The sequence below is a fragment of the Rutidosis leptorrhynchoides genome, chromosome 11, assembly GCF_046630445.1.
Source record: "Rutidosis leptorrhynchoides isolate AG116_Rl617_1_P2 chromosome 11, CSIRO_AGI_Rlap_v1, whole genome shotgun sequence".
NCBI lineage: Eukaryota > Viridiplantae > Streptophyta > Magnoliopsida > Asterales > Asteraceae > Rutidosis > Rutidosis leptorrhynchoides.
This window is the reverse complement of record NC_092343.1, coordinates 152,289,722-152,311,151: the sequence shown is the minus strand read 5'-3', so window position 1 is coordinate 152,311,151 and position 21,430 is coordinate 152,289,722.

Genomic DNA, 21,430 nt, shown 5'->3' with positions numbered 1-21,430 from the left:
AAGGATTCGTTGAAGCTAGATCCATTTTTCTCTTTTCCAGTAGGTTTATCCAAGGAACTTAAGGTAGTAATGATGTTCATAACATCATTCGATTCATACATATAAAGCTATCTTATTCGAAGGTTTAAACTTGTAATCACTAGAACATAGTTTAGTTAATTCTAAACTTGTTCGCAAACAAAAGTTAATCCTTCTAATTTGACTTTTAAAATCAACTAAACACATGTTCTATATCTATATGATATGCTAACTTAATGATTTAAAACCTGGAAACACGAAAAACACCGTAAAACCGGATTTACGCCGTCGTAGTAACACTGCGGGCTGTTTTGGGTTAGTTAATTAAAAACTATGATAAACTTTGATTTAAAAGTTGTTATTCTGAGAAAATGATTTTTATTATTAACATGAAACTATATCCAAAAATTATGGTTAAACTCAAAGTGGAAGTATGTTTTCTAAAATGGTCATCTAGACGTAGTTCTTTCGACTGAAATGACTACCTTTACAAAAATGACTTGTAACTTATTTTTCCGACTATAAACCTATACTTTTTCTATTTAGATTCATAAAATAGAGTTCAATATGAAACCATAGCAATTTGATTCACTCAAAACGGATTTAAAATGAAGAAGTTATGGGTAAAACAAGATTGGATAATTTTTCTCATTTTAGCTACGTGAAAATTGGTAACAAATCTATTCCAACCATAACTTAATCAACTTGTATTGTATATTATGTAATCTTGAGATACCATAGACACGTATACAATGTTTCGACCTATCATGTCGACACATCTATATATATTTCGGAACAACCATAGACACTCTATATGTGAATGTTGGAGTTAGCTATACAGGGTTGAGGTTGATTCCAAAATATATATAGTTTGAGTTGTGATCAATACTGAGATACGTATACACTGGGCCGTGGATTGATTCAAGATAATATTTATAGATTTATTTCTGTACATCTAACTGTGGACAACTAGTTGTAGGTTACTAACGAGGACAGCTGACTTAATAAACTTAAAACATCAAAATATATTAAAAGTGTTGTAAATATATTTTGAATATACTTTGATATATATGTATATATTGTTATAGGTTCGTGAATCAACCAGTGGCCAAGTCTTACTTCCCGACGAAGTAAAAATCCGTGAAAGTGAGTTATAGTCCCACTTTTAAAATCTAATATTTTTGGGATGAGAATACATGCAGGTTTTATAAATGATTTACAAAATAGACACAAGTACGTGAAACTACATTCTATGGTTGAATTATCGAAATCGAATATGCCCCTTTTTATTAAGTCTGGTAATCTAAGAATTAGGGAACAGACACCCTAATTGACGCGAATCCTAAAGATAGATCTATTGGGCCTAACAAATCCCATCCAAAGTACCGGATGCTTTAGTACTTCAAAATTTATATCATATCCGAAGGGTGTCCCGGAATGATGGGGATATTCTTATATATGCATCTTGTTAATGTCGGTTACCAGGTGTTCACCATATGAATGAATTTTTATCTCTATGTATGGGATGTGTATTGAAATATGAAATCTTGTGGTCTATTGTTACGATTTGATATATATAGGTTAAACCTATAACTCACCAACATTTTTGTTGACGTTTAAAGCATGTTTATTCTCAGGTGAATATTAAGAGCTTCCGCTGTTGCATACTAAAATAAGGACAAGATTTGGAGTCCATGTTTGTATGATATTGTGTAAAAACTGCATTCAAGAAACTGATTTCGATGTAACATATTTGTATTGTAAACCATTATGTAATGGTCGTGTGTAAACAGGATATTTTAGATTATCATTATTTGATAATCTACGTAAAGCTTTTTAAACCTTTATTTATGAAATAAAGGTTATGGTTTGTTTTAAAAATGAATGCAGTCTTTGAAAAACGTCTCATATAGAGGTCAAAACCTCGCAACGAAATCAATTAATATGGAACGTTTTTAATCAATAAGAACGGGACATTTCAAGAATAATAGAACGGAAGAGCTTAATTTATAATGGAAATATCAGACAGAGTAATCGAGGCAGATCACCGTATTTAATTATAGAGATCTTAATTTCCTTACTCGTCGAAGAATCAAATCTTTTAGATTTCGAAGATTTTCTCGAAATCCCTTGAATTCCGGAATTCAACCAAGACAACGTCAAAAGTTAAAACGAAACTTCATTTATTCATTTAACTCTTTTGTGATAGCTTCATTCGTGCTCTTCAAATAATCAAATTATTTTATCTATATTATTCAATAATGATAAAACTCTATTTATTAGCTCATATTCGTTAGGAAAACATATTTATTGTTAGCCATGATGACCTCACTCAAATTTCGGGACGAAATTTATTTAACGGGTAGGTACTGTGATGACCCGGGAATTTCCGACCAAATTTAAACTTAATCTTTATATGATTGCGATACGATAAGCAAAGTATGTAATGTTGAGTCTAGAAAACATTGAAACGATGTTCATATATTCAATTAACCTTCGACTGCTATCGACGATTCACGAACAATTAATTGCAAATAGATATGTGTGTATGTATATATAAATAATAATTCGAAATATAATTTGAAGTATTATATGTTGTTAATAAAATAAAAATAGGGTATTATAATAATAATTATTTAAAATATATTTATATATATAAATAAAGTATGTTGAAAATATAATTATTTAATAATTGTAATACTCGATGGACGTTTCGGTTATTATTTAGAGAAGTTTAATTCGAACTTATATGATTTTAAAATAAACGGTGATTCGAAAATGAGTTCTATAAATTTTAGGCTTACTAACAATGTATCCAGAATCTAGTTATTTAATTTGAGCACTTTTTATATTTTACTCAGAATTGAGAGGGACAGTTGATGTACTTTTTAGTTATTAAATTAATGACTAAATTTTATATCATAATGACTTAAATAAATAAAGAATTTAATTTAAAAATATGAAATTTTTCCAAAGACTTTTATTCGTCACTAGTTATCAACGGAGTACAAAATTTGATCCGTAATAAGCGGCAGCTAAATTTTGAAACACGTTCATATTTTTAAATATTATTATAATTATTATTATATTATTATTATTAAATTATTGTACTGATTTCATATTATAAAAGTAGATATGCATTACATGAATATATGTGGACAACTTGCTCTTTCCTTTTCATCCGTAAATTACAAATGATAGTGTGATTACAGTATATTTGATCCTTGCTTTCCACCTTTTCCTATTATAACATATATGTGATAACTACCTTACTGTACATTAATTATCCTGTGTTAGATTCTGCATTCATTGGATCCTATAATCTAAATATACATACATAATATATAGATAGAAAAAGGCACTTAAGCATTTCCATGACTTCACATCTCCTTCCACACTTTTGGCTTTCCTGTTCTTGTAGCCCACAAACCGCTACCACCTTGACCCGACCACCACCATGCTCAACCATCAACCTCCATGAACAACCAACTAACACCACCATTACTTTCTTTAAACCATGACCACCGAGACTTTCATCACCACAACTAATACCACCAACAATTAACTATCACCATACTTCCATTAGAAACCTGTCATTACGGTTGGTTTAAACTCTTACTAGTCATCAAAGGTCATCAAGAACCACCCTAATCATAACTACAACCACCACCTTCTTTCTTTCTCTATATATTTCAAGACCCACTTCTCTCCCTATATATATACGTACATCATCAAACCACTCCATCACCACTCTTTTCGATCACTGTTTTCTACCTCCTGTTAGTACCATGGTGACACAATCAAACACCATTAAACCACCAACGAACCCACCATCATTTACTATTCGGTTACAAATCATCAAGAACCGAAACTCTATTTAATCAAGCTTGTACTGCTGTCACATGATATTAATCGAAACCATCATCCTATCACTATATTTTTTTTCTTTCCTTCGCTGTAACTACTGCTATAGTTCCTACTGTTGATTAATCGAATCACACGCACACACCTTCAATAATTACCGAAACCCACCCAATAAAACTACTATAAACCGTACGACTATTTTTCGTTTCCTATTTCTTTTTTTTCTGATCGATTCAAACATGATGATAATAATTATGATGTTAAGTGGATGATGTTACGATATTAATGAAGATTCAGAAACCAGGAACCGTCGTGAGATATACTATTATATTTTTTTTCTTCTTCTCATTGATATCTGCTATTACCGTTCCTATTTTGAATCTCCAACAAAACGCGTATAGTTTAACCGGTGGATTGATGATTAATGGACTGTTATTCGGGCTTCAAAATGTTGACATGTTGGGCCTGACTCTATGGACTAATTTATCTCCTTACTAAAGTATTGGGCCGTGATAATGGGCTTATAACAAAGATTCTTTTGTGTGTTTTAAAGTAATCAAACGATTGATGAAAGATGACTCGTTGTTGAGTAGGAAAATGAAGATGATTAGATTATGGTGATGATGATGATGATAACTATATGATGATAAAATGATTACATGATGTATGATCGATGATGATCATGATAAGAATGATGATGATGATGTTATTAGATTAAATGGTTTTTGTTAGAAAGAAGGAGAAGACCATCGAAATATAGGATAAATGAATTTAAAATCCTTTTAATAACAGATAGTAACTGACAGAGTAATGGTTAAGGGTGTGATTGGGGAATGAGAGGTCACGGGTTCAAGCCCGGGCAGTGGCGTATTTTTTTAAGATAAGCTTGTTACTTCAAAGGTAGTTTTATTATTATTGTTATTATCATTAACATTAAAATTAACATTTTTATCTAAAATTATTACTATCATTTGAATTATTATGATTTTTATCATTTTTAATATTATGGTGAGTACTAACATTTTACGTATCATTATAATTATTATTATTATCATTAGTATCAAAACTATCATTATTATTATTATTATTATTATTATTATTATTATTTTTACTATCATTATTAAAATTTTTATATATTTTAGTAATATTATCATTTTTATTATCAATATTAACATTATTATTAGTATTAACATTATTATTATAAGTATCATTATTATTAATGCTATTCCTATTATTAATATTATAACAAATAAATATTAATTATATAAAAATTTATTTAATACATATAACATAACTATATTAATATTTTTAAAAAGTATATATAATATAAATATACTTAATTAATTAATAAAACCTATAAATTAATAAATATAAACATTATATCACTAATAATAATATATAAATTTGTTCGAATACAGTTATATGTGTTAATATATATATAAATGGTATAGGTTCGTGAATCCGAGGCCAACCCTGCATTGTTCAGTTGTTCAATGACGTCATATGTATTTTTACTACAAAATACAGTATAGTGAGTTTCATTTGCCTTTTTTTACCCTTTATATTTTTGGGCTGAGAATACATGCGCAATTTTTTTATAACTGTTTTACGAAATAGACACAAGTAAATGAAACTACATTCTATGGCTGGATTATTAAACCGAATATACCCCTTTTTAGTCTGGTAATCTAAGAATTAGGGAACAGACACCCTAATTGACGCGAATCCTAAAGATAGATCTATCGAGCCTAACAAGCCCCATCCAAAGTACCGGATGCTTTAGTACTTCGAATTTTATATCATGTCCGAAGGAGGATCCCGGAATGATGGGGATATTCTATATGCATATTGTTAAGGTCGGTTACCAGGTGTTCAATCCATATGAATGATATTTTTGTCTCTATGCATGGGACGTTTATTTATGAGAAATGAAAATCTTGTGGTCTATTAAATGATGGAAATGATTATTTATGTTAAACTAATGAACTCACCAACCTTTTGGTTGACACTTTAAAGCATGTTTATTCTCAGGTACGAAAGAAATCTTCCGCTGTGCATTTGCTCATATTAGAGACATTACTTGGAGTCATTCATGACATATTTCAAAAGACGTTGCATTCGAGTCGTCGAGTTCAACATGTTTATTATTAAGTCAATTATAGTTAGGTATATTATGAAATGGTATGCATGCCGTCAACTTTCGATGTAATGAAAGATTGACTTTTCAAAAATGAATGCAATGTTTGTAAAATGTATCATATAGAGGTCAAGTACCTCGCGATGTAATCAACTGTTGTGAATTGTTTATAATCGATATGGACTTCGTCCGGATGGATTAGGACGGGTCTTCACATAGTTCACAGTTTGGGATATTTTTTCAGAAACTTCACATTCGAAGTATGTAAGTCTAGGAGATAGATGTTATTTGTATACATATAATTGTTGAAGTGAAAATCGCTGCGAGATTCGAAATTGATGATTTCCAGTAGTTGGTATGGAAATTATTGGTACAGGATGTAGGTGAGTATATGATGGGGTTTCATGAATAATATAGATATTTTCAGAGAGACTAAAGCTGAAGTTGCTGGTACATCTGCTGATAATATAGTGGCATATAAAAGGTTCTTGGGTAACGATGGCGAAAAGGACAACTTATATATCGAGGTTATAATAAGACTAGTCCGACTGAAAAGTTGAAGTTGTCTTGCTGGAGCTGTGACAAAACTAGCTACTTTGAAGAGGAATTGCAAGGTTATTTTCGATAAAAACAATGCTAAAAGGTCTTGCACAGTTTTAAAGTCAAAGTATAGTTTTGAAAGATGTAAGAATCTAAGAGTGATGATTTCGGTTATATCTCGAATTGAATTCTGTGATTTAAAAATCAGAATATGTAATTAGATTCGAATGAGTATAGTTGTTTTGATTTCTATAAAAGAATGTATATTATTGTGAAAGTAAGGAATATAGTTGATGATTTGCTGAATCAGAATCTAAGGATATAACATATAAATTTTGAATTTTGTATATCTCTCGGGTATTACCTACCCGTTAAAAAAAAATTCACAAGTAATGTTTTGTACCAGATAATTTTATTACAATCTTTATGAAAATATATGTATATTTTCTTCAGATGTAATACAAATTTAATGAGTTAATATCATATTAAGCTCATTTGATTTTCGGTTTGAATTAGAAATGAATAATCTTTAAAACATTAGAGATTACATAATCTTCGCGGAGTATTTCACTAATGGAATCATACTTCCTTATTTATTCTTATTGATATTCCTCGGTGAAGGACGTTTGTGGAATTTTTATGAGCTTCGCAAAGCACAAATGATGCTTTCTAAAAAGTTTCGAGCATATTGAAGATGAAATGGTAAAATTAAACATATGTTTAAATAATACACTTGGTTTATTATGAAATGAAATTCATTGAATTGAGACAGAGATTGTAGTTAACGATGGTTAAGTTGTTAACGAAGGATAGCATATTAGTAATATGAATTAATCGATTAGTATCTACCCTTTTTCAATTCATACTTAATAGCTTAGTACGAAAAGATTTATGATAATTTCAATATATATATATATATATATATATATATATATATATATATATATATATATATATATATAAGATAGACATATAAATTCTTCAGAGAAATTGAAATAATACTTCATAACTCGATATTACGATGTACTCATTGGTGATGGTGGTGTTGATATCGTCGGTGGTTATGAAGCTTGTTGAACTTGTGGTACTGCAGGTGTTGCTGGTGCTGGTGATACTGCCGGTAACTGCTGGTGATGCTTGTATAACAAGTCTAGCTTGTAAATCACGCACCATTCTTGTCAGGATTTCTATTCTCCCTGCTATCATTTTGGTTCATTTATCTGATTTATGGCTAGGGATAGAATAGATAATCTCTAAGACTTTGGAGGTTACCTAATTGCCGCAGAGTGTTTCTCCAATGAAGTTATGAATCAATACTTCATCGTTTGTTGTTGTTGTTGATATTCCTTGGTATCTATAGAGCGTATGACATTGGTGCTCGTGGGATATAGGTTGTGATGTTGAAGTGTGGGATGCGGATGTTACCATTGGTGGTAGTGATGGTATTGTTATTGTTGATGCTGGTGATACTGCTGGTGCTTGTGGTATTGAGGCTTGCGATGTGGATGTTGTTGGTGGCACTGGTGTTGTTGATGGTGCTTGTAATCTTTGCACCATGTTCTCCAAAGCCAATACTCGAGCACGAAGCTCGTTGACTTCTTCTATTACACTGGGATGATCGGTGGTTCGAACGATCGGATAAATAAGATTTAGAATATGGGATAGTATATAATCGTGACGAGATACTCTGGAAATGAGAGAGAAAAGGGTGTTTCAAACAGGTTCGCTGGTAAGTGCTTCAGATTCTTCGCCAATGTCACGACCCGAAAAATTCCGGCTAATTTTAAACCAAACCCTCGATACGATATTATATTTTTGACAAGATAAGTCAAGTCTGTTAGGATTAGTCTCAAAAATTTTGAACTGTTTCATATATTCAATTGACCTTCGACTGTTCTCGACGATTCACGAACAACTATTTGTAAATAGATACATATATATGTGTGTGTGTATATAAATGTGTATATAAATATAACTTGGAAATACATAAAATAATATTAAATCTATTTGTTTAAAAATATAATATATATTTATGTGATAAAACTTGTTATTCAAAACTGATTATATATAGAGAGAGTAAATGGAAAATGAATGATTTCAAGCTTAATTGGCAAACATCGATAACACTCGGTTGATATTTTGTTAGTTTTAATATAGATATTATACGTGTTCATGAAGGATTGAAATAAAAGATGAACTGTAAATTGATTACGAAGATTTTAGATTTGTCAAAAATATTTTTACCTTTTTAAGTTTAAATATTAGTACTCCGTATATATAAATCGGAACAGAAAATAAATAATTTTTGAATCTTTTTGATCAGGTTTTAAACAGGTAATGAGTGAAATAATTAAATATATTTAATCTAAAAGTTTGGGATTTTTCGGAACACTTTTATACGACAACTGTTTAGCAATGGGCATGATATAGCACTGAGTGGGAAAACTGTCGGCACAAAAACCAAATAGGGAGTTCGAGATGTTTACTATTTTTCTGTGCTCTCACATGTGATTTATTTGTATTATTATTATATTATTATTATTAATCATTATTAATATTACATTTTTAAGTTATGTAACTAATATATATATGTACACATGTAGATAGAGATATCACCACTAGTTCTTCTTCCTTCCTTCTTTTCTTTTGATCGGCAATCACCATGGAACACCATCAACCACCTCCGGTCACCATTAATCACCATCACCCAACACCACTATGACAAACCGCCACCATCCTCACCATCTCCACCCCTCTCTTTCATCATCATATCTCTCTCTCTCGCCTTTTATCTCATATATATTTTTTTGTGTATAACCGCTACTACTATTACTGCTGCTTCATTCGTGATGGAACAACACCATCTTCAACCTTTTAACATCATCATCTGCCACCCTAAACCACCATCAATCGCCACCTATACCTCTCTTTTTCTCTCTCATACACCTCTCTCACTCTAAACTATGATCGAAGATCTCCTGCACCAGCCAAAATCAAACTGTCACCTCGTTATTTTTTTTCGCTGAAAAAGCTACGATTGCAGCTAAAATATTTTTGTTTCACTTCGACTTCTACTACTACTACTATGCTACTGCATACCGTTGCTGTTATGTTCTTAATTCCTACGAAAAGAGCTGTTGTCCCAGCTCCGGTATCTATTTCCATGATAATGGTACAATACGCAATACACTTTTATTTCAGTTCGATACACACACCTATATGACATTTTTTTTTCTTTCTTCTTCAACCATTGACCCACAACAACTTGCAACCCTACCTCTTCTCACTTAATATTTATTAATTGGGAAATCCTATTTGGTTTGAGATGATGATGATGCGGTTGTGATGATGAAGACGAGATGATTATGATATGATGATGATGAGAATAATACGATGATAATATTAATCGAAGATGATGTGAGTATGATAATGATGCAGATATGAAGATGATAGTGATGAAGAAATTAAATGGGTGTACTAATGGAAGAAGAAGAAGCTATTAAAAATCGGGTTATACACATTTCAGAGAGATATAATTCCAGAAAAATAGGTTTGGAAGATTAGTTAGGGGTGTTCATGTTTATCGAGAGGTCCTGTGTTCAATTCTCACTTGCTGTAGACATTTATTTATTTTCTTTCCCCAACAAGAACTAACCATTCAAGTCAGGCTAATGGGACTTGATTAATAGGCTAATGGGGCTTGATCAATGATTCATGGGCTCCCTTACGCATTACAAAGTGTATAAGAATCGAGTGGGCTGCTATTGGGCCGTGTATACTTCTGTTGGGCCGAAGTACGATGGGCCAGATTAATTGGGATGATGAAGTTGATGGCTGTTTAAATGGGTTAAATAAATTTAAGTCCTAGATTAAAACAGAAAGAGAAAGGACAACAGAATGGTTTAAGGTGTTTACGGTTTAGCGAGAGGTCTTGAGTTCGAGCCCTGCTTGAGACATTATTTTAGTCCTTTTTGGTTTTGAGGTAGAATCTATACTTATTATTATTGTTATCATTATTATTATTACTTTTAGTATTATTATTATTATTATTATTATTATTATTATTATTATTATTATTATTATTATTATTATTATTATTATTATTATTATTATTATTATTATTATTATTATTATTATTATTATTATTATCATTCTTATCATTAACATGACTTTTATTAAAATAATTATTATTAACATTATTTATTCAAATAGATATTATAGATATTAGATACATAAAAATATATTTGATACATAATATAATGATATTAGTATTACATAGAATTTTAGAATAAACCTATTAACATTAATTATATAAATAATACATATAACAAACTACTGATTTTTACTAATTACTTATATACATATATTAATATAGCTATATGTATGAATATTAATTATTTTACAAAATAAGTATATGTAACATAATTAAAAATATAATATAAGTAAAGTATATATATGTATATATATATATATCTTAATTAGAATTGGGTATGAGTATTATAAAATACTTAATAAATAAATACTATATAATTATTAGATGGAATTATGTGATTATGGGTTTGAATATATATTACTGATATAGGTTCGTGAATTCGAGGCCAACCCTACACTTGTTAAATGTTGTCATATGTATTTTTACTACAAAATACAGTAGGTGAGTTTCATTTGCTCCCTTTTTAATTGCTTTTGCAATATATATTTTTGGGCTGAGAATACGTGCGCTGCTTTTATAAATGTTTACGAAATAGACACGAGTACTTAAAATATATTCTACGTTGAGTTGTACCACCCTGCATATCTTCCCTAATAGCTTGGTAACTACTATTTACATGTGGTATTGTAAACGCGAATCCTGTTGATAGATCATCGGGCCTGACAACCCCAACCGGACTGGACGACCAGTACTCAACGGTTGCACAGTACTTCGTTTTGTAGACTACACTTGGTACGGTGTAGTGAGATTTCATAATAAAGGGAATATGCGACGTTGATTAAATGTTAAGTATGGTTACCAAGTGCTCAACCACTTAGAATGCTTTACATACACTTGCGAGTGTATTATGTTTATGATAACGGAAATCTTGTGGTCTATTAATATATTGAAATAATTGTTATGATAAACCTATGAACTCACCAACCTTTTGGTTGATACTTTAAAGCATGTTTATTCTCAGGTACGAATTAAGTCTTCCACTGTGCATTTGCTCAATTTAAGGACATTACTTGGAGTCGATCATCGCAATGGGACCAAATGTTGATGACTTCGTCCAGGTAGATTAGGACATTTTATTACAGTTGGTATCAGAGCGGTGGTCTTAGCGAACCAGGTCTTGCATTAGTGTGTCTAACTAATAGTTGTTTAGATGCATTAGTGAGTCTGGACTTCGACCGTATCTGCATGTCAAAAGTTCTGCTTATCATTTCATGTCGAAAATTATCTGCTTATCATTCTTAGGGAATCACTTGCTTATCATTCTTAATCTAGACATATCTTACTACCTGGATTGCATGAATAGTGTACAGACAAAAATTCATATCTTAGCGTATCTATTACTGTAGACTTTGCCTAACAGCTTCCGTAGATTCCTCCGTAACTTATGGAATTTTAGTATTATATATGCATATGTAAATTATGTGTTGCAGGGTACTAATCTACATCCTATAATCTATTTCTTATCAAAAATCCTTCATATGATCGTACGAGATGAATCCCTCAACCAGTTCGAATTCCTCGAATTCCGACAGCTATTCCGACATGATGTTCGCCTAAACTCTGGAAGTAGCGTCACCAGAATGATTCAACCAATCAGCCATCCCCAATTCATCTGATGGGTTCGTAATCTACTTAATCATTGGAGACAAGAAGAAGGAGATCCTTTTCATCCACCACATTCTCCTCTTGGCGAAGAACCTGATGCACGTACCGGCGAACCTATTCGAGACACCATTTTCTCGCTTATCTCCAGGGTAGCTCATCACAATTACATTCTATCTAAAATTCTAAACCATATTCATCCACTCGTTCCGACCGACAATCATCTCAGAATAATGGAAGAAGTCAACGAGCTTCGCGCCCGAGTTGTAGCCTTGAATAATATGGTGCAAAACATACCAGCTTCGGCAACATCACCGGCACCAACAGTACCATCAGTAACAGCACCTGTACCATCAACAATCCATGACTCAACATCTCATTCTGCACCTCGAGTATAATCATCGTTCTACATGACGTTCTACATCATTTATCTTCGTTCGATATAGCAATTATGTAATCTCTAATGTTTTAGAGATTATATATTCTTGTTCTAATGGTAAATCAAATGAGTTTAACATCATATTGACTCATTAAATCCATGATTACATTTGAAGAAAATATATATGTATATATGTTTTCATAAAGATTGTAATTAAAAATTCTTTTGTACAAACTGTTAATGGTAAAAATATTTTAACGGGTAGGTAATACCCGAGGAATATTTAAACTTCACATTAATAAATACACTGTACATTCTTTCAAATCTAACTCAACAGTCATTTACTATCCTACTTACATCCACAAGATATACGAATCTGTTCACCACAGAATAACCATTTTCATTCAATTTCATATTTGGATTTTGATCTATCAGAATCCAACAAGTGGCATAATGAAGAAAACATTGGACAAAATAAAATTTGTTAGAAACAAACAAATTAATTATAAAGAATTTTGTTAAGAATCCACGCTAATTGTACCTAGCTAACTGTTCCTAGCTAACTGGTTATATTTTATTTACCGCAATTTAATTATCGCAATTTACATTCTCGCAATTTTATTTATCGCCCTTTAATTTCTGTTATTTACTTTACGCACTTTATTTATCGTTATTAAATTTCTGTTATTTATTTTACGCACTTTAAATATCGGGACACGTATACAAGGTTTTGACGTATCATATCGACGCATCTATATATATTATTTGGAATCACCATAGACACTCTATATGCAGTAATGATCGAGTTCTCTATACAGGGTTGAGGTTGATTCTCAAATAATATATATACTTTGAGTTGTGATCGAGTCTGAGACATGTATACGGGTCACGATACGTATTAATTAATTCGAATATTATATATTAAACTATATATGAATTATTGGACTGTCAACTTTGGACTATCGACTGTGAACTAATAACATTGGACAATTAAAATGAATTAAAATATTGATTATAATATATGAAACTAAACAATTCTTCAAGATTGCCACTTGATTTCATCCTAAACCGCATTGTATCTTGACGATTACAATCTACGTTCGAACCTTTCATGATTCTTGAAAACACCTCGATTGAGAGGATGAACCAACCGTAATTCATCTACGGAAGGAAAGATTTATGCATATAGATATGCACCTGAAAAATTCTGGGAACCTGAGTAAATGTTTAACACGTATTTGTGCTAGCTCTTTTGGCGTTGTTATTACCGAAAATAGCTATGCAATCCCTGTTCAAATTAGCCAATTTTGTCACAGCTCCAGCAAAACAACTTCGACTTTTCACTCAAAATAACCTTATTATAACTTTGATATATATGCGTGCTCTTTATTGTTATCAGGGAACCTTTTATATTCCACCATTTTACCATCAGCGTTTAATCATCTAAAAAAAAACACGATTCTCCTGAAACCACCTCGGTTTGATAACCGATGACCCAGATCCGTTAACTTTGAAAATGCTGACGAAACAGCATGTTGTAGATGGTCTTAATGGCCAAAAGTTAATGATAAATAAGGAAGTGTTAGGAATGCTTGATTGAAAATTTGGTACTGAAAATCGAATTGAGCACATCATGAAGGAGACCAAGGATAAATACAAGGATTAAACCCTATATTCAAAGAATCCAGGTAATTCTAGATCCGATGAAATCTTTAGAGAATATCTTGCTCCAAAGTCATATTAAAATCTTGCGGAAAATTTTTCTTCATCACCCTTCGAACTTAGAAACTCCAAAATATCATCATAAATATCTTCGATATTTCTGAGGATATTTTTATAAATATTCTTGTTCGAAACTATCTATCTCTTCGTGCTATCCGTGTTACGTCATAAAGGAAACTATTTTAGTTTCTAAATTTCTTTAAAATTCGAGTTTAAAATATGAATGTTTTGAAGTAGTGTTGGGAATTGAAGCATGAGTTAATATAATATAATGACGTCAGGCCAACATGATTATATTACAGTAAGTCATGTTGAATTTCTAATAGAACGTAATGATGGTTCACAGATCATACCCTCATCATGTGCCATGTTACACAACTCTTTCATTCTACTTAAATTCTAAGCATATCACAGAAATATTTCCTCGATATTTCTGTTCTTCTGTAAATCCAGCAGTTGCTAATAAATCGTGCTATCACATTTTCTTGCTGATTAGAAGATTTCGTTAAATTCCTTGAATTTTGAAAATCCACCGTGACTACGTCAAAAGTTAAATCTTTATCTCAATCTTTTGTGACAGCTTCACTCGTACGATTCATATAATCAAATCATTTAATCTATATTACTACATGATGATAAAACTCTATTTTATCAACTCATATACGTCATGAAAACATTTTTATGGTTAGCCATGACGACCTCGATCAAATTTCGGGACGAAATTTCTTTAACGGGTAGGTACTGTCACGACCCGAAAAATTCCGGCTAATTTTAAACCAAACCCTCGATACGATATTATATTTTTGACAAGATAAGTCAAGTCTGTTAGGATTAGTCTCAAAAATTTTGAACTGTTTCATATATTCAATTGACCTTCGACTGTTCTCGACGATTCACGAACAACTATTTGTAAATAGATACATATATATATGTGTGTGTGTGTGTATATAAATGTGTATATAAATACAACTTGGAAATACATAAAATAATATTAAATCTATTTGTTTAAAAATATAATATATATTTATGTGATAAAACTTGTTATTCAAAACTGATTATATATAGAGAGAGACTAAATGGAAAATGAATGATTTCGAGCTTAATTGGCAAACATCGATAACACTCGGTTGATATTTTGTTAGTTTTAATATAGATATTATACGTGTTCATGAAGGATTGAAATAAAAGATGAACTGTAAATTGATTACGAAGATTTTAGATTTGTCAAAAATATTTTTACCTTTTTAAGTTTAAATATTAGTACTCCGTATATATAAATTGGAACAGAAAATAAATATTTTTTGAATCTTTTTGATCAGGTTTCAAACAGGTAATGAGTGAAATAATTAAATATATTTAATCTAAAAGTTTGGGATTTTTCGGAACACTTTTATACGACAACTGTTTAGCAATGGGCATGATATAGCACTGAGTGGGAAAACTGTCGGCACAAAAACCAAATAGGGAGTTCGAGATGTTTACTGTTTTTCTGTGCTCTCACATGTGATTTATTTGTATTATTATTATATTATTATTATTATTAATCATTATCATTATTAATATTACATTATTAAGTTATGTAACTAATATATATATGTACACATGTAGATAGAGATATCACCACTAGTTCTTCTTCCTTCCTTCTTTTCTTTTGATCGGCAATCACCATGGAACACCATCAACCACCTCCGGTCACCATTAATCACCATCACCCAACACCACTATGACAAACCGCCACCATCCTCACCATCTCCACCCCTCTCTTTCATCATCATCTCTCTCTCTCTCTCTCTCTCGCTTTTTCTCTCATTTATATTTTTTTGTGTATAACCGCTACTACTATTACTGCTGCTTCATTCGTGATGGAACAACACCATCTTCAACCTTTTAACATCATCATCCGCCACCCTAAACCACCATCAATCACCACCTATACCTCTCTTTTTCTCTCTCGTACACCTCTCTCACTCTAAACTATGATCGAAGATCTCCTGCACCAGCCAAAATCAAACTGTCACCTCGTTATTTTTTTCGCTGAAAAAGCTACGATTGCAGCTAAAATATTTCTGTTTCACTTCGACTTCTACTACTACTATGCTACTGCATACCGTTGCTGTTATGTTCTTTATTCCTACGAAAAGAGCTGTTTTCCCAGCTCCGGTATCTATTTCCATGATAATGGTACAATACGCAATACACTTTTATTTCGGTTCGATACACACACCTATATGACATTTTTTTTTCTTTCTTCTTCAACCATCGACCCACAACAACTTGCAACCCTACCTCTTCTCACTTAATATTTATTAATTGGGAAATCATATTTGGTTTGAGATGATGATGATGCGGTTGTGATGATGAAGACGAGATGATTATGATATGATGATGATGAGAATAATACGATGATAATATTAAACGAAGATGATGTGAGTATGATAATGATGCTGATATGAAGATGATAGCGATGAAGAAATTAAATGGGTATACTAATGGAAGAAGAAGAAGCTATTAAAAATTGGGTTATACACATTTCAGAGAGATATAATTCCAGAAAAATAGGTTTGGAAGATTGGTTAGGGGTGTTCATGTTTATCGAGAGGTCCTGTGTTCAATTCTCACTTGCTGTAGACATTTATTTATTTTTTTTCCCCAACAAGAACTAACCATTCAAGTCAGGCTAATGGGGCTTGATTAATAGGCTAATGGGGCTTGATTAATGATTCATGGGCTCCCTTACGCATTACAAAGTGTATAAGAATCGAGTGGGCTGCTATTGGGCCGTGTATACTTCTGTTGGGCCGAAGTACGATGGGCCAGATTAATTGGGATGATGAAGTTGATGGCTGTTTAAACGGGTTAAATAAATTTAAGTCCTAGATTAAAACAGAAAGAGAAAGGACAACAGAATGGTTTAAGGTGTTTACGGTTTAGCGAGAGGTCTTGAGTTCGAGCCCTGCTTGAGACATTATTTTAGTCCTTTTTGGTTTTGAGGTAGAATCTATACTTATTATTATTGTTATCATTATTATTATTACTTTTAGTATTATTATTATTATTATTATTATTATTATTATTATTATTATTATTATTATTATTATTATTATTATTATTATTATTATTATTATTATTATCATTCTTATCATTAACATGACTTTTATTAAAATAATTATTATTAACATTATTTATTCAAATAGATATTATAGATATTAGATACATAAAAATATATTTGATACAAAATATAATGATATTAGTATTACATAGAATTTTAGAATAAACCTATTAACATTAATTATATAAATAATACATATAACAAACTACTGATTTTTACTAATTACTTATATACATATATTAATATAGCTATATGTATGAATATTAATTATTTTACAAAATAAGTATATGTAACATAATTAAAAATATAATATAAGTAAAGTATATATATATATATATATATATATATATATATATATATATATATATATATATATATATATATATATATATATATATATATCTTAATTAGAATTGGGTATGAGTATTATAAAATACTTAATAAATAAATACAATATAATTATTAGATGGAATTATGTGATTATGGGTTTTAATATATATTACTGATATAGGTTCATGAATTCGAGGCCAACCCTACACTTGTTAAATGTTGTCATATGTATTTTTACTACAAAATACAGTAGGTGAGTTTCATTTGCTCCCTTTTTAATTGCTTTTGCAATATATATTTTTGGTCTGAGAATACATGCGCTGCTTTTATAAATGTTTATGAAATAGACACGAGTACTTAAAATATATTCTACGTTGAGTTGTACCACCCTGCATATCTTCCCTAATAGCTTGGTAACTACTATTTATATGTGGTATTGTAAACGCGAATCCTGTTGATAGATCTATCGGGCCTGTCAACCCCAACCGGACTGGACGACTAGTACTCAACGGTTGCACAGTACTTCATTTTGTAGACTACACTTGGTACGGTGTAGTGAGATTTCATAATAAAGGGAATATGCGACGTTGATTAAATGTTAAGTATGGTTACCAAGTGCTCAACCACTTAGAATGCTTTACATACACTTGCAAGTGTATTATGTTTATGATAACGGAAATCTTGTGGTCTATTAATATATTGAAATGATTGTTATGATAAACGTATGAACTCACCAACCTTTTGGTTGATACTTTAAAGCATGTTTATTCTCAGGTACGAATTAAGTCTTCCGATGTGCATTTGCTCAATTTAAGGACATTACTTGGAGTCGATCATCGCAATGGGACCAAATGTTAATGACTTCGTCCAGGTAGATTAGGACGGGTTATTACAGCCAAGAGGGAAATGTGGTGGATGGAAGGGATCACCTTCTTCTTGTCTCCAATGATTAAGTAGACTACGAACCCATCCCCAATTCATCCAGAATAGATGATAGCTAATTGGTTGATCCATTCCGGTCACACTGCTTTTAGAGCTCGAGTGAAATTCCATATCAGAATTCGAGGGACTCGAACTAGTGGAGAGTTCCATTTCGTACGATTGAATAAAGGATTTTTCTATATGAAATGATTTCCGGCTATCAGATGGTATTCTAATTACATAGAATATATATATATATATATATATATATATATATATATATATATATATATATATATATATATATATATATATATATATATAGTAAAAGATTTCGTAGATTACGGAGGAATTTACGGAATATGTCAGGCAAAGTTTTACAGTAACAGATACGCTAAGATATGGATTTTGTCTATACACTATTCATGCAATCAATGCAGTAAGATGTGTCTAGACTAAGAATGATAAGCATGTAATTTCCAACAAAAATGATAAGCAAAACTTTTGATAAGCAGACCAGGTTCAAGTTCAGACTTATTAATATATCCTAACAACTACTAGGTCTAAGTCCAGACTCATTAATGCATCCTAACAACTACCAGTTAGACACACTAATGCAAAACCTGGTTCGCTAAGACCACCGCTCTGATACCACATGTAGTATGTGGGGACGTATCCCACTCAGTGCATTCCCAGCTAACCGCATGGTGACTACTGAGCGTACCTTAGACCCTGATTTTACAGCCCTGCCTCTCGACAAAGCTAACCATATTCGGACCGCGAGGAGTAAGAGCCAATGCTTCGTCACAGGTAACACTGTGAGAACTCCCTCTACGATTAAGCCGACGAGACAGCTTAAACTAGCTCTGATACCACATGTCAGGACACGTCCCAATCCATAAGGACGAATACAATAACATATGATTACATTGCGAGGTATTTGACCTCTATATGATACATTTTACAAACATTGCATTCGTTGTTAAAAGACAACTTTCTTTACATCGAAACTTGACAGTCATGCATACCATTTCATAATATCCAAACTATAAATGACCTAATCTGTCATTTACTTATTAGTAATCTTGTTGAACTCAATGACTCGAATGCAACATCTTTTGAAATATGTCATAAATGACTCCAAGTAATGTCTTTAAAATGAGCAAATGCACATCGAAAGATTTCTTTCAAACCTGAGAATAAACATGCTTACAAGTGTCAACCAAAAGGTTGGTGAGTTCATTAGTTTATCATAATCGATCATTTCCATAATTTTAATAGACCACAAGATTTTCATTTCCAATTCTCATAAATATACGTCCCATACATAGAGACAAAAATCATTCATATGGTGAACACCTGGTAACCGACCTTAATAAGATGCATATAGAATATCCCCATCATTCCAGGACATCCTTTGACATGATAAATTCGAAGTACTAAAGCATCCGGTACTTTGGATGGGGCTCGTTGGGCCCGATAGATCTATCTTTAGGATTCGCGTCAATTAGGGGCCATTCCTTTACCTAATTGTTAGGCTACCAAGCTAAAAGGGGCATATTCGATTTCGATAATCCAACCATAGAATGTAGTTTCGATTACTTGTGTCTATTTTGAAAACATTTATAAAAGAAGCGCATGTATTCTCAGTCCCAAAATATATATTGCAAAAGCATTTAAAAAGTGAGCAAATGAAACTCACTCTACAATATTTTGTAGTAAAAATATTCATACGACGATACTGAACAATGCATGGTTGTCCTTAGATTCACGAACCTATATCAATTGCATATATATTAACATATATCTCATTTAATCAACTAAGTTTACTTATATTTTATAATTTATTAAAATTAATATCTTTATATATAATTATACTTATAATAATTATATGATATATAATTTAATTAATGTTTTATCAATATATTAGTAAAAAACATATTAGTATGTGATATTAGTTGACTTGTAATATATTTTTATATAGATAACATTTGTTTATTAAAAATAATAATTATAATAATACTAAAAATGATAATAGCAATGATAATAATAAAAATGGTAATACTTTTAATAAGAATGATAATACTAATAATAAAATGATAAAAATGTTATATGTTAATAATGATAATAATAATAATGGTAATAATAATATTTATCATAATCATATTATCATCATCTTTTAATTATAAGTATATATATATACACAAATTAGTCTTGTTGTTTTAGATATGAATTAATATATTTATATAAAAATATCATAATTTATATATATAATTGATATGTATATTATAATAACTGTATGTATTGATTTTATATTTTTAAAATTATATATGTTGATATTTCATTTTTTTTAATCATATTCATATATTTATATATATAGAGAGTTTACTTATATGTATATGTATATTTTCTTTTAATAATATAATTTACGTCTTTATATACATATACTACTACATATCGTTTTAATACTTATACTTATCATCTTAAATACTTATCTTATACAATTTTCACTACCATGTGTTACTATCAGATTCGTATCAAATCGCTTGGTTATCTTATTCGATTCGTCTAATCTCTTTATTACTTCAACTATAT